Source organism: Mustela erminea, chromosome X (assembly GCF_009829155.1).
Source record: "Mustela erminea isolate mMusErm1 chromosome X, mMusErm1.Pri, whole genome shotgun sequence".
NCBI lineage: Eukaryota > Metazoa > Chordata > Mammalia > Carnivora > Mustelidae > Mustela > Mustela erminea.
In genome coordinates this window covers 50,894,634-50,908,348 of record NC_045635.1, presented here as the reverse complement: position 1 = coordinate 50,908,348, position 13,715 = coordinate 50,894,634, and positions in this window count along the sequence as shown.

Below are 13,715 nucleotides of genomic sequence, written 5' to 3'. Positions count from 1 at the left end.
TTATTATTATGTCATCATTAGTTTTTGATGTAGTGCTCCATGATTCATTGTTTGCATGTGACACACAGTGCTCCATGCAAAGTATGCCCTCCTTAATACCCGTCACCAGGCTATCCCATCCCCCCCTAAAACTCTCTGTTTCCCAGAATTCATAGTCTTTCATGTTTCCTCTCCTCTTCTGATTCACCCCCCTTCATTTTTCTCCTAATGTTCTGGATGCTATTCCTTATGTTCCACAAATAAGGGAAACCAAAGATAATTGACTTTATCTGCTTGACTTATTTCACTCAGTATATTCTCCTCCAGTTTCATCCGTGTTAATGCAAAAGTTGGGTATTCATCCTTTTTTGATGGCTGAGTAATATCCCATTGCATAGATGGACCACATCCTCTTTATCCATTCATGTGTTGAAGGTAATCTCAGCTATTTCCACAATTTGGCATTGTGGACATTGCTGCTATGAACAGTGGGGTGCATGTGGCCTTTCTTTTCACTACATCTGTATCTTTGGGGTAAATACCCAGTAGTGCAATTGCTGGGTCATAGGGTGCTACCCTTTCTTTAAATCAGTTGCCTGATTTTCATTTTCTCCACTGCTTGATGTCTTTTAGGCTTTTGGTAGTTAGATCTTTGCTTGCATTTGTTGATGATACATGGTAACCCTACCTGGATTTGGGAACTGGACCAGATGATATTTTAACTTCCGAAGCTCTGCTCTTTAAGCCAAGTGTCAGCCACTTTCTGTCTCCATTAACTAAACTTAACTGGTTTTCTTGCAGACTTTCCTTCCATCAGCTGAACCATCATGAAGGACTTCATCCCTCAAAACCCTCTTGGAGAAATGCCACTCTCTGTGCATCTTGCAGAGGATCCTCATGGAGCTGGATCACATGAGCTTGAGGAGAACCAGGAAGCTTTGCACAGGTGTGCTGTTTATGTCCTGGTTTCTGTGACAGGACAGGACAAGCAGTCCTTATGCATAGACAAGCTGTCTTGAAATTTACCTTCCTTCCTCATCACTCCCCGATCAAACAGTGCTCTTCTTCAATTGTACCTAAAAATCCACCATTAGCAATGCCTTGGTATAGACTTTTTCTCCTCATGCTCTTCTATTAAAACATGAATGTCCTTATTTTGGGAGCCCTTTAACTCAAAGCACTCAAATATACCATCTTCCTAAAGCCTATTTCCCCCAGTCGCTCTGTACCTAACACTTTCCAGGTCTCATACGATCCAGTTATGTCAGCGTGCCTGTGTGGCTCAGTGGGTTAAGCCTAGGCCTTCAGCTCAGGTCATGATCCCGGGGTCCCAAGATCGAGCCCCACATTTGGCTCTCTGCTCAGCAGGGAACCTGTTTCCCCCTGCTTCTCTGCCTACTTGTGATATATCTCTCTCTCTCTCTCTCTTTCTCTGTCAAATAAATAAATAAAAACTTTAAAAAAATCCAGTTACAGCCTCCACACTTTTCTCAACACTCTTTTATACATACTCTTGACCTCAAAGGAACCAGTCCTGTAGTCCCCAGGACCCATGGGATCATCCTAGCCCTGCCTCTCTTGCATCTTGCCTAGACTTACTCTTTGTGGATCCACGGTCTTTCCTCTCCTCCACTGACCACTGACCATGGAAAGTCCCTCAAGGTTCAAGGAAGCTTCATTTCACCCATTCAAAACCTAGAGTCTTCCCTGGTCTTAAATGTTGGAATGACAAGCCTTGGTTCCATTTAAATTCACCTGTTCTGGAATTGCTAACCACCTCCTTCCCCCCAGATATACTAGGTGGTGGACGCAAACCAAGTCATCAAATCAGCAACAGATGCTGGTACTGTTTTGAAAGTCCTATGCCTTGGGAATAAGGCACTTTCTCACAATGCCTGGGGAGGTTGGGACAGTAGTGCAATGCAGGTTTTCTGGTCACAGTTTTTCCTCTCCTCCCTCCTTCTTAGTAAGTGATCCCAACCACTGGATATTTATAAGAGAGAGAGAGAGAGAGAGAGAGTGTGTGTGTGTGTGTGTGTTTAAGCAGCCATTAACCACTTCACTATCAGTGTATCAAAGTGCACCCCTCTCCCCACTAGCCCTCTGATTGTCAGGAACAGATGGCAGCCCCTTGGGGAAATGCCTGGCAAAGCTAGTGTTAATACCTACCTTGTGGAAATGTTCTGAGGTTTGTTTTTGAATTCAGTTCTTTATATAAAGTCCCTTGTAAAAACAAAACAGAATAAAAAAAAACTGAAAATAAGTCTGAGGTTATTTAAATAACCCCATGGGTGGGAAAATGTACCCCTGAGACTGGCACAGGTTCTGACATCACCTTAGCAGCCACTCTCACCTCTGGGATATAAGTAGCTCCCACACTGTGGCTCTGCTTCTCAAGGTCCCAAACAGACACTTGGGCTAAAGATATCACTAGGAAGGAGGATGACATCAGGATCCCATTTCAGAAACCAGTTGTCATTTATCTCCTCTTATATCCCTGACCCTGCTGACAAGGGGATCCAAAGCTCGCATTCCCATTATGTTTAGTAACTTTTTCTTTTTTAACCTCTATCTTTCTCAGATTCTAAAAGATTCAGCTTGTTTTCTGGTACTCAGTCTCTGTCCTTCTGTCTTCCTCCACATATACACATACTAGTCCCTCCCTCTCAGCTTTTAACCCGAAGGTTCCCAGGACAAACTAGTACAGTGGAAAAAGAATCAACTTCAAGTTGAACCTGGGATAGACCCAGGTTCAAATTCCTATTCTGCCACCTTGGCAAGTTGCATAACCTCTCTAAGCCTATTTGCCCACCTGAAGAATGAGATGTTGGATAACATTTGCATGGTAACATTGTGAGTATTGAATGATATAGAGTCTATAAATGTCTCTGCCATAGTTCCTGGAATGCAGAGGTGCTCAGTAATGAGATATTCCTTGTCACCACTACCTTTTACCAATTCTATGTGCCCAAGGACTTACCCAAACACACACATATGCATTATCATGGCGTTCAACCTGAATATGCCCTAATACATGAACTACTTGTTCTCATTATTCACTCATTCACTCAACAAACATTTATTGAGCAGAATCAGAAAGGTTTCCCTTCTGTTAGCCTGCTGTGCTGGAAAGGGCAAAAGTTTTGAAGTCAAACATACTTGGATTTAAATTTTGGCTCTGTCATTTCCTAACTGTGTGACCTGGAATAAGTCATTTTATCACTTTGAGACTAAGTTTTGTTATCTGCAACTACTAGGGTAGTAATTTGAACCTTATAGGGAATATTTTAAGGTTCAATAGGGCTAAAAAAACATAAAAATATGTTATCAGCTCTACATTGCTATACTACTAGACGGGAATGATAATGGCAATAACAGTAAACCAGTTAGAGATAGGAAATATGTCTTATACCAATCCAAGCCCATTAAATAGTTGATTATCTATAAATATCTGTTGATGCCAATTTCAGAGCTCAGGATTTACTTTCCAAATTAAGTGGAGGGATTCTTCTACTTAAAAGGATCAGAATCCTATACGCAGCCCCACTACAGGCATATTGATGGATGCACAGCTCTCTACATATTGCTGAGCTCTGTTCAAACCACTTGAAGATTGACTATCTCAAAGGCCTATTTTGGCAGTGACATTCAGATCATTCCCCACTGAGGCCCTGTCCTTCCCAGTAGGAGTTGGTGTTAATCTAAAGGGTACAGCTAGACAAAACTAACACCACTTGAATGAATGGTCCTGGAGTAGATAGAAGCAATCTTATGCAATACACTGGCTTCTGAGCAGATAAGAAAACACTGATATATCTTTACCCATTATTTGAGTATTTCTGTAGTGATGGTTTAGCCAAGTTTGATATTTGAACTGGGTTGTCAGAAGACCCGTGTCCTCTTGTTGGGCTTCTGTATATAACTGTGTGTGGTCGATTTTAATTATTCTCTTCTGTGAGCCTCACTAATCTCATCTTGGAATTGGGGACAGTGTTGTTTGGCTTTTCTGAGATTTCACAGATTTCTGTTCTCAGATTTCACTTCCTTAATTGGGTCTGATTGGGTACTTGCTTTCTCCTTTTACTCTTTCTTATCTTCCTTCCTTCCTCTTTTCTTCTCTCTTTTCTTTTCCTTTCTATCCTTTCCTTTCTTTTCTTTTCTTCTTTTTTTTTTACACATCTACTACTCACATTTACTCTTAGCAAGTGAGTTTACAGAAAGGCATGAAAATTTACAACTGTTTATGTCACTCTTTGTAAGTGTTCAGAGGCATGAAATTAGATCTAATGGTGGAAACAAAGTTTTGACAATATGTTTTAATTAACTAAGCCCTCCATCCACATAAGACTTCAAGTACTAAAGAATTGTGCAGACCTGGAATTCTTACTTTATAATTCCAGACAAGAACCTGAGGTTCCTCCTTTCCCAATATACTCCCTGAACAATGTAATAGATTTTTTATTGACTAATTTCAACACAGTTTTTCCCCACCACTGGCCTCATGTGAATATAATTTTCCCTTCTATTTTCCAATCACTTCAGTCCTGATGGTTCTGAAATATGGGCCAGGGTGACCAGCAGTCAGCCCTCTCTAAAAGGAGTTGAAGTCTGGACTCAACCTAAAGGGTATTCTCTCACCATAAATAATTTGGACTAGGACTCCAAGACACTAGAAACCTGCAGGGAAATTGGTGGATACTGGAAGCCCCATGGACCAAGGAACAAGCAAGTTAATAAAGTAAGACCTCTTTCTTAGCTCCATTAGAACTTGTCAAGCCGGGGTGCAAGTCAAGATGGCGGAGAAGTAGCAGGCTGAGATGACATCAGGTAGCAGGAGATCAGCTAGACAGCTTATCTAACCATTACGAACACCTTCAAATCCAATGGGAAATTGAAGAGAAGAGCAAAAATTCTAGAAACAGAAAATTAATCACCTTCTGAAAGGTAGGACCTGTGGAGAAGTGAATCCAAAGTGATGGGAAGATAGACCGCAGGGGGAGGGTCTGGCTCCCGGCAAGTGGAGGAGCAATGGAGCACAAAATCAGGACTTTTAAAAGTCTGCTCCACGGAGGGACATCACTCCAGAGGCTAAACCAGGGAGAAGCCCACACAGGGGCAGCATAACCCCAGGTCCCGCAGGGTCACAGAAAGTCTGGGGGGGTCTGAGTGTCGCAGAGTTTGCAGGTATTAGAGCGGGGAAGCTGGCAACAGTGACAAAGCCGAGGAGTGAGCTCTCAGCTCGGGCTGACCTTGAACCGGTCGCAGGCTGGGTGAGCTTGGAGCGCGGCTAGAGGCCACAGAGACAGAAGTGAATGGACGCTTTTCTCCATGTGCGAGCAATTGAGTGCTTTCCTCCAAGTGCAGCCAGAGGCCAGGAAGACGGGGACGGTTGGGTGCTTTTCCCTGAAGGCACAGTGAGGAACAGGACCCCGAGCTCTCAGCTCCTCTGGGCCAGAGATTTGGGAGGCTGCCATCTTCATTCCTGTCTTCCAGAACTCTACGGAAAGTGCTCAGGGAAAAAAAGTTCCCAAAAGCAAACCCGAGCAGATTAGTTAGCCCGGACTATGGTAAGGGCGGTGCAATTCCACCTGGGGCAAAGACATTTGAGAATCACTACAACAGGCCCCTCCCCCAGAAGATCAACAAGAAACAAAGCCAAGACCAACTTCACTCACCAAGGAAAACAGCAGAATTCCAGAGGAGGAGAAAGCAAATATTATCTGGACAAAATTAAAGGCGGAAAAACTCACCACAAAAAAAAGAGCAAGAAGCAGTACCCAAGGCTGGGGACCTAATCAATACAGACATTGGTAATATGACAGATCTAGAGTTCAGAATGATGATTCTCAAGGTACTAGCCAGGCTCGAAAAAGGCATAGAATATATTAGAGAAATGCTCTCTGGAGAGATAAAACCCTTTCTGGAGAAATAAAAGAACTAAAATCTAACCAAGTTGAAATTTAAAAAAGCTATTAATGAGGTGCAATAAAAAATGGAAACTCTTACTGCTAGGATAAATGAGGCAGAAGAAAGAATTAGTGACTTAGAAGCCCAAATGACAGAGAATAAAGAAGCTGAACAAAAGAGAGACAAACAAATACTGGACCACGAGGAGAGAATTCGAGAGATAAGTGACACCATAAGATGACACAACATTAGAATAATTGGGATTCCAGAAGAAGAAGAAGGAAAGAGGGGCGCAGAAGGTCTATTGGAGAGTATTATTGTAGAGAATTTTCCTAATATGGCAAAGGGAACAAACATCAAAATCCAGGAGATGCTAAAAACGCCCCTCAAGATCAATAAAAATAGGCCCACACCTCGTCACCTGAGAGTAAAATTTACAAGTCTTAGCGACAAAGAGAAAATCCTGAAAGCAGCCCGGGAAAAGAAGTCTGTAACATACAAGGATAAAAACATTAGATTGGCAGCAGACCTATCCACAGAGACCTGGTAGGCCAGAAAGAACTGGCATGATATATTCAGGGCACTAAACGAGGAAAAACATGCAGCCAAGAATACTATATCCAGCTAGGCTATCATTGAAAATAGAAGGAGAGATAAACAGCTTCCAGGACAAACAAAAACTGAAAAAATTTTCAAACACCAAACCAGCTCTACAGGAAATATTGAAAGGGGTCCTCTAAAAAAGAGAGATCCTAAAAGTAGTAGATCAGAAAGAAACAGAGACAATATACAGTAGCAGTCACCTTACAAGCAATACAATGGCATTGAATTCATATCTCTCAAGAGTTACCCTGAATGTTAATGAGCTAAATGCCCCAATCAAAAGACACAGGGTATCAGAATGGATAAAAAAACAAAACCCATCTATATGTTGCCTACAATAAACTCATTTTAAGCCCGAAGACACCTCCAGATTTAAAGTGAGAGGGTGGAAAAGAATTTACCATGCTAATGAACGTCAAAAGAGGGCTGGGGTGGCAATCCTTATATCAGATCAATTAGATTTTAATCCAAAGACTATAATAAGAGATGAGGAAGGACACTATATCATACTCAAAGGGTCTGTCCAACAAGAAGATCTAACAATTTTAAATATCTATGCCCCTAACATGGGAGCAGCCAACTATATAAACCAATTAATAACAAAATCCAAGAAATACATAAAAAATAATACAATAATAGTAGGGGACTTTAACACTCCCCTCACTGAAATGGACAGATCGTCTAAGCAAACGATCAACAAGGAAATAAAGGCCTTAAATGACACACTGGACCAGATGGACATCACAGATATATTCAGAAAATTCCATCCCAAAGCAACAGAATATACATTCTTCTCTAGTGTACATGGAACATTCTCCAGAATAGACCACATCCTGGGCATAAATCAGGTCTCAACCACTATCAAAAGATTGGGATCATACCCTGCACATTTTCAGACTACAATGCTCTGAAACTAGAACTCAATCACAAGAGGAAATTTGGAAAGAACCCAAATACATGGAGACCACACAGCATCCTTCTAAAGAATAAATGGGTCAACCAGGAAATTAAAGAAGAATTGAAAAAATTCATGGAAAGAAATGACAATGAAAACACAAAGGTTCAAAATCTGTGGGACACAACAAAGGCAGTCCTGAGAGGAAGATATATAGTGGTACAAGCCTTTCTCAAGAAACAAGAAAGTTCTCAAATACACAACCTAACCCTACAACTAAAGGAGCTGGAGAAAGAACAACAAAGAAAGCCTAAACCAAGCAGGAGAAGAGAAATCATAAAGATCAGAGCAGAAACCAATGAAATAGAAACTAAAAAAACAATAGGACAAATCAACAAAACTAGGAGCTGGTTCTTTGAAAGAATTAATAAGATTGACAAACCCCTGGCCAGACTTATCAAAAAGAAAAGAGAAAGGACCCAAATAAATAAAACCATGAATGAAAGGGGAGAAATCACAACCAATACCAAAGAAATATAAACAATTATAAGAATATACTATGAGCAACCCTACGACAACAAATTCGACAATCTGGAAGAAATGGATATATTTCTAGAGACATATAAACTACCACAACTGAAGCAGGAAGAAATAGAAAACCTGAAGAGACCCATAACCAGTAAGGAGATTGAAACAGTCATCAAAACTCTCCAAACAAACAAAAGTCCAGGGCCAGACGACTTCCCAGGGGAATTCTACAAAACATTTAAAGAAGAATTAATTCTTATTCTCCTGAAACTGTTTCAAAAAATAGAAATGGCAGGAAAACTTCCAAACTCATTTTATGAGGCCAGAACCACCTTGATCCCCAAACCAGATAAGGACCCCATCAAAAAAGAGAACTACAAACCAATATCCTTGATGAATACAGATGCAAAAATTCTCACCAAAATACTAGCCAATAGGATCCAACAGCACAATAAAAGGATTATTCACCACGATCAAGTGGGATTTATTCCAGGGCTGCAAGTTTGGTTCAACATCAACAAATCAATCAACTTGATACAATACATTAATAAAAGAAAGAATAAGAACTATATGATATTTTCAATAGATGCCGAAAAAGCATTTGACAAAGTGCAGCATCCCTTCCTGATTAAATCTCTTCAAAGTGTAGGGATAGAGGGCACATACCTGAATATTATCTAAGCCATCTATGAAAATCCCACTGAAAATATCATTCTCAAGAGAAAAACTGAAATCTTTTCTGCTAAGTTCAGGAACACAACAAGGATGTCCATAATTACCACTGCTGTTCAACATAGTACTGGAAGTCCTAGCCTCAGCAATCAGACAACAAAAAGAAATTAAAGGCATCCAAATTATCAAAGAAGAAGTCAAACTATCACTCTTTGCAGATGGTATGATACTATATGTGGAAAACCCAAAAGGCTCCACTCCAAAACTGCTAGAACTTCTATAGGAATTCAGTAAAGTGTCAGGATATAAATTCAATGCACAGAAATCAGTTGCATTTCTCTACACTAACAACAAGACAGAAGAAAGAGAAATTAAGGAGTCAGTCCCATTTACAATTGCACCCAAAACCATAAGATACCTAGGAATAAACCTAAACAAAGAGGCAAAGAATCTATACTCAGAAAACTATAAAGTGCTCATGAAAGAAATTGAAAAAGACACGAAGAAATGGAAAAATTTTCCATGCTCATGGATTGGAAGAACAAATATTGTGAAAATGCCTATTCTACTTAAAGCAATCTACACATTTAATGCAATCCCTACCAAAATCCCATCCATTTTTTTCAAAGAAATAGAACAAACAATCCTAAAATTTATATGGAACCAGAAAAGACCTCAAATAGCCAAAGGAATATTGAAAAAGAAAGCTAAATTTGGTGGCATCAAAATTCCAGACTTCAAGCTCTAATACAAAGCTGTCATCATCAAGACAGTATGGTACTGGTACAAAAACAGACACATAGATCAATGGAACAGAATAGAAAGCCCAGAAATAGACCCTCAACTCTATGGTCAACTAATCTTCAACAAAGCAGGAAGGAATGTCCAATGGAAAAAAGACAGTCTCTTCAACAAATGGTGCTGGGAAAATTGGACAGCTACATGTAGAAAAATGAAACTGGACTATTTCCTTACACCACACACAAAAATAGACTCAAAATTGATGAAGGACCTCAATGTGAGAAAGGAATCCATCAAAATCCTTGAGGAGAACACAGGCAGCAACCTCTTTGACCTCAACCGCAGCAACTTCTTCCTAGGAACATCACCATAGACAACAGAAGCAAGGGCAAAAATGAACTATTGGGATTTCATCAAGATCAAAAGCTTTTGCACAGCAAAGGAAACAGTGAACAAAACCAAAAGACAACTGACAGAATGGGGGAAGGTATTTGCAAATGACATATCAGATAAAGGGCTAGTATCCAAAATCTATAAAAAGCTTAGCAAACTCAACACCCAAAGAGCAAATAATCCAATCAAGAAATGGGCAGCAGACATGAACAGACATTTCTGCAAAGAAGACATTCAGATGGCCAAAAGACACATGAAAAAATGCTCCACATCACTCGGCATCAGGGAAATACAAATCAAAACCACAATGAGATACCACCTCACATCAGTCAGAATGGCTAAAATTAACAAGTCAGGAAATGACAGATGCTGGCGAGGATGCAGAGAGAGGGCAACCCTCCTACACTGTTAGTGGGAATGCAAGCTGGTGCAACCACTCTGGAAAAGTGTGGAGGTTCCTCAAAAAACTGCAAATAGAGCTACCGTATGACCCAGCAATTGCACTACTGGGTATACTAAAGATACAAACGTGGTGCTCCAAAGGGGCACATGCACCCAAATGTTTATAGCAGCAATGTCCACAATAGCCTAACTATGGAAATAACCTAGATGTCCATAAACAGATGAATGGATCAAGAATATGTGGTATATATACACAATGAAGCACTATGCAGCCATCAAAAGAAATGAAATCTTGCCATTTGTGATGATGTGGGTGGAACTAGAGGGTATTATGCTTAGCTAAATAAGTCAATCGGAGAAAGACAACTATCATATGATCTCCCTGATATGAGGAAGAGGAGATGCAATGTGGGGGGGTTGGGGGCTAAGAAAAAAAAAATGAAAGAAGATGGGATTAGGAGGGAGACAAACCATAAAAGACTCAATCTCAAAAAACAGACTGAGGGTTGCTGGGGGGAGGGGGGACGGGAGAGGGTGGTGGGGATATGGACATTGGAGAGGGTATGTGCTATGATGAGTGCTGTGAAATGTGTTAACCCGGCGATTCACAGACCTGTACCCCTGGGGATAAAAATACGTTATATGTTTATTTAAAAAATTAATTAATTGGGATGCCTGACTGGCTCAGTTGTTTAAGTAGCTGCCTTCGGCTCAGGTCATGATCCCAGCGTCCTGGGATTGAGTCCCACATCGGGCTCCTTGCTCAGCAGGGAGCCTGCTTCTCCCTCTGCCTCTACCTGCCATTCTGTCTGCCTGTGCTCGCTCTCTCCCCATCTCTCTCTCTGATAAAAAAAACAAACAAACAAACAAAAAACAAACAAACAAACAAAAACTTAAAATAATTAATTAATTAATTTTAAAAAAGAACTTGTCAGGCCTCTAGAACCATTTATTTCCTCTAAGCTTTCCTTTTTCTAGACATACCATAACTACTGGAATTTCCAACATGAGGAATGGAAACAATTTTAAAAATGGGTTTCTGGACTATGTTATAGCTCTGTAAAAGTTGGAAGCATTAACCTTTTTTCCTTGAAGTTAAGTTTTCTGAAATAAATCGGTGACTTTTTGTGGCTTCCAAGCAGCCTACTGCTGCTGTTGTCTTTGGCTGCCTTTCCCATGGTAGATAGGGGAGCTGTAATATTTTAGATCCTGGGTACCTTGGTTTGCTTTTATTACATTCTTTCCGTTTTCATCTTCAGTACTAACCAGTGACATATTTATGGGCATTTCCTTGGAGAAAATGTTTTTTATAAATGCAGATATAATAGCTGGTGTTTAATAATACACTATATGTTAATTAATTGAATTTAAATAAAATAAAAGAACAAAGGTTCACATAAATACTCAACAGACATGGATATAAAGACCTGGATGTAAAGAAGCCTGCAAACACTGTATTCCTAGTTTCCGAGGTAGAGTTCAGGGATTCATCATTTGCATATAATGCCCAGTACTTATTACATCACATGTCCTCCTTAATACCCATCATTTAGTTACCCCATCCCCCACCCGCCTCCCCTCCAACAGCCCTGTTTGTTTCCTATAGTTTTTTTTTCTTTTTTTTTTTTTTTCAGTGTTCCAAGATTCATTGTTCATGCACCACACCTAGTGCTCCATGCAATACATGCCTTCCATTAAGGGCATGTGCCCACCACCAGGCTCACCCATCCTGCCATCTCCCTCCCTTCCACAACCCTCAGTTTGTTTCCTATAGTTAAGAATTTCTTATGGTTTGTCTCTCTATCTGATTTGCTCTTATGTTATTTTCCCCTTCCCCCTATGTTCATCTGTTTTGTTTCTTAAATTTCACATGTGAATGAAATAATATAATTGTCTTTCTCTGATTGACTTATTTCACTTAGCATAATACCCTCTAGTTCATGTGTAGCTTTTTTGCTATATCTCTGGGCATGTGGATGCTTGTCCACATATGCCTATATATGCATGTTAGCCCATCTACATGCCTGTTAAACTACTTCTTTGATGCATTACACGTGTCCCTGAGCATCATGACCATGACTACAATATGTTTTATTTTTTAGCTTAATTCTCCGTGTGTGCCTGTGTTTGTGTACAAACACACACACACACACACACACTAACTTACTTTTGTCTGGGTATATCTTTGGGTGTTTTAGCATCTGGTGCTTTTTTGCATATGTTTGAATCTAGTGAGCCTGTCCATTTGCATCTTTTTGCTTGAGGGTGTGTACAAGTACCTGCCTTCCAGTGTGTCTTTGTATCTTCATAAGACTGTCTATCTGGGAGCAAATGTGTTTGGACATATAATGGTATAGCCCTATGGAAAAACCTTGGTGAGCAATGAAATCTGAGAATATAACCCCCAGAGATATCTGGCCTAGTAGCTTAGCTTTCCAAACTACCACTCACCCTCTTGAATGTTGCTACTCAGAAATGGGTTTGTAGTCATAGCAGTTCAAGCTTGTTTCATGACAGCTACCACTTAGAAATTCTTGGCCAGGGAGATGTGTTATGAAGTTGAGTTACTTTGTTTTGTTTTCAGTTTGAGAGTTGACCTGATTTCCCATTCCATATTTCAACTTTGGGAAGATTGTAGGATATCTGTAGGAGGTCTTAAAGAAAATAAATCTAGTCATATTCTGCCTCTACCTCCCCCACCATCTAGTGTTTTCTCTATGGCTCCAGCTTGACTGGCCTTGACCTTGGAAGACTGAGAATAAGCTGATGGTCTCAGACAGAAAAAAAAAGTGCTATGATGCTGACAAGTTAGTAAGCTCTGATGGGGATATGCTGGAGACAGGACCAGTGCCCAGGCCCCATTTTCTGAAATAAAAAATTTGTTGGCTTCCATTCAGTGTATTTTCTTTTCTCTTCTTCAACCTTCATGTGTCACCTGTCAAAAAGCCTGCCAAACTTCCTCTGAGAAGTTAAGCCATATACATACATTATTGGAGACTTGTACCCTGGGAGGCCAAGGCAGGTATTTCTGTCCTTACTTGACAGAGGCAGAGAATCCCTTAGAGAAGTTAAAAAAAAAAAAACTTGTTTAAAGTCATCTAGCTAACTATTAACAAAACCAGAATTGGAATTTGGGTGTCTTGATTAACAGGTCTGTGCTCTTTTTACTACATCTACCTGGATTATCTTCATGGCCTTGGATTTTAAAGTTCATTTTTTTGGAGAATACAGACAATTTGGGGTGAGCTTTATAACTATATAATTCATATATAATAAAATTCACCAGGTTTAAGTCTACAATTTGTTATGTTTTGATAAATATGTATAGTCATGTAACCACCAAAACCATCATGATATATAAACATATTCATCACCCTAAAAAGTTTCCCCCTTGTTTATTTATAAAAGCCCTATCTCTCCACCCTCCTGGCAACCACTAATCTTCTATCTCTATAATTTTTCCAGAATGTTAAAACCGAATGGGAAGGGCGCCTGGGTAGCTCAGTGGGTTAAGCCGCTGCCTTCGGCTCAGGTCATGATCTCAGGGTCCTGGGATCGAGTCCCGCATTGGACTCTCTGCTCAGCAGGGAGTCTG